At 35.9% G+C, this 2,747-nt stretch overlaps 1 pseudogene; it reads right to left on the reverse strand.

Annotated features, from left to right (window-relative positions):
- Window positions 1-684: 684 nt before the first annotated feature.
- Window positions 685-2,489, reverse strand: LOC106337230 (annotated as a pseudogene).
- Window positions 2,490-2,747: the final 258 nt, after the last annotated feature.

The raw sequence follows: 2,747 nt of genomic DNA on the forward strand, positions 1-2,747 counted from the left end.
ATGAAGATATGGAGTGAATGAAGAGGAAGAGGGGTGCTTGTATTTATAGTTGAAATCCTGCCGACAGACCGAGGAAATTCCGACGGAATTCTGACGGAAACGGCTAGTTCGTCGGAATTTCCTCGGAATTTTTAAAATCCCACAACGGCTCTCTAACGGCTATAATATATCTTTGGAATTCATCGGTTTTTTCCGAGGAATACGGTTTCCCTCGGTATTCCATAAGAATATTCCGACGGATTAATAATTCCTCGGAATTCCGTCGGTATATTCCGAGGAAACAAAAATTTGTGTTCCCTCAGAATATCCTCGGAAATTCCTCGGGATATTCCGAGGATTTCATTTTCCGTCGGAATGTCCGTCAAAATACCGCTGTTTTCTTGTAGTGTTATGCCGTAAAGATACTGGACTTAATTTACTTGAGCAACAAAGTTCTCATCTTCACAAAATATTAACTAAGAAGATGTAATATTATTACACATTAGAGAAGGCACAAGCAATGCTAAGAGAAGATAACATCCGATCCATTGCTAACCTAACTGACACTAATGTGATTTAAAGTATGTTTCTTTCCTTTTCTTCTTCTACTATTAGTCTACTATACACACTGTTCTCATTTTGGAGTAGTAATTCATTTTAAAACAAATCATATGTGCCCCTTCCAGATTCCATGGGGGATTTAACTCAAAAGTCCTCGTCAATCTTGAATTCGCAATTCTTATACCCGTCTTGGAGGCTTGACATAACCGATGCCTTTTGATACTCTCCCTTTCTCTTGTCAAAGAAGTTTTGTCTTCCAGATTTAAGAGGCTATAGACGACTTATTAAAGATTTCAACTAAAATATTTTTGTTTGCATATACTTTGGTGCCTAAAAACATTGTTTTAGGAGCCTATGTTTGTAATTTTCTTCAAAATTTTTTTTTTTTTTTTGGGACAGTCTAAAGTCAATGTTACATTCGGTTTTTCCGAGGACGAGCCCTGCATAAAAGTACCAAAGTCTCACTTCACCAATGAAGAGAACGCTGCTCTTGATCAGGTCTATGTGTCTTTCATTGAGATAAATCAATTACTTACTGGAGAGATATGAACTCCATCCAGTCAAATGGATTTTCTGCTTTGTATCTCCTATCACATCCCAAGGTAACCTACAGCAAAAAAAAAACAAGACAAATCTATGAGCTTGAAGTTCATGTTTCAAAATGCCATAAACAAAAGGAACAACATTTATTTCCTTTTACCAGAAAACGGTCTGCAACAAATTGTATGTACTGGCTCATAAGGTTTGAGTTCATTCCAATTAAAATCACATGGAAGGGCCTTGCAGACAAACTCTGTCTCAATTTCTACTGCCTCAAGAACAATCTGATAAACTTTCTCTAAAGGAAGCTGCTTCTGCAGCAAACTGCAAAGAAGTATAATAAGGAGTTAATGGATAATAAAATCCAAAGTGGTCCTCTGTTACCATAGAGTCTCTTTCTTACCTGTACAAGAGACAAGCAAAGTAACAGTGGCGACCCTCATCTCTTGATATAAGCTCGTATCAGAATGTCAACTTCTTAAGCCAGATTATGGCATAGAAGCCGCCAAAGACATGCAATGCTTATACACGCAGTCTGCTTTTAAGAGCTACATATGCGCACGCAGCAACAGGAAAAGGATACCTTCCCTAGAAGAAGATTCCTTCAACTCATGCAAAAGCAAACAGCCTCACAGCAAAAGACATAGGAGTGCAGACAATAGTATTACTGTCCGACTGATGTTTCTTCAACTCTTAAAATCTAAGCACTTAACTCAGCACCATGTCTGAAACCTTTGAATTCTATCTAGACACCATTTTGCCTTGTTGGAAATGCAGGGGATGGTCTCAATAGCATTGAACAATCTATCCTTCTCCTGTAAATCCTTTATAAATGTCTCCAGAAGTTGGCAACAAAAAAAGCTTTGTTGACAACAACCAAGCTCCTATTTATGACAACAACAAAGCTCCTCTTGGGTACTCGTTACAAGTCGTATGGTTTGGTCCTCAGATGTTTATGTTCATTTCACCATGACCTAACTTAGGCCTTTGTTCTTTACCATATGACTTGAAACAGAACGTAACAGTGTTGGCATCTCCATGTAAACATTATCTATTTTAGCTAGGCTTGTTTTCATCCTTTTCCTTAATGATATCTTGAGGCTTTGCAGTGAAATCAAAACTGAAAACATTTGAGATTGTCCAAGTCCATACTTCTCTGCATACAAAACCATGCCCGAGTGAATGTTCTCCATGGCAATTTGAAACCCGTAGAAAGCACGGGCCTGAAAAATCCATATAATCAACTGTCTCAAAATCAAACAGAAGGTGCAGGTTTCAAGATATGTCATCATGCCCTAAGCAAAATATGTGACAACTCTTACCCCAGGAACTTGGACATCGTTCAAGAATCTAGCAGCTAAATTCTCGAAAACGATTCCATCAGATGCAGCAAAAAAGGCCAAAACGTGGGTAAATCATTATAATTCAGTAAATTTATCTATAATATTATTTAAAATTTTATTTTAATATATATATATATATATATGAATTAAGTTTATTATATAATTGCCACTTTCGTTATTAATATTTTATTTTTATGTTTTTTTATTAATACATTCCTTTTATAACTAAATTGTTATCAAAAAAGAATTTCATATAAAAGACAATATCTAGAAATATTTTCGTTTTTATTTTAGTTTTTATTAATAAAACCATATTTGTATGGA

This window comes from Brassica oleracea, chromosome C1 (assembly GCF_000695525.1).
Source record: "Brassica oleracea var. oleracea cultivar TO1000 chromosome C1, BOL, whole genome shotgun sequence".
NCBI classification, from domain to species: Eukaryota; Viridiplantae; Streptophyta; class Magnoliopsida; order Brassicales; family Brassicaceae; genus Brassica; species Brassica oleracea.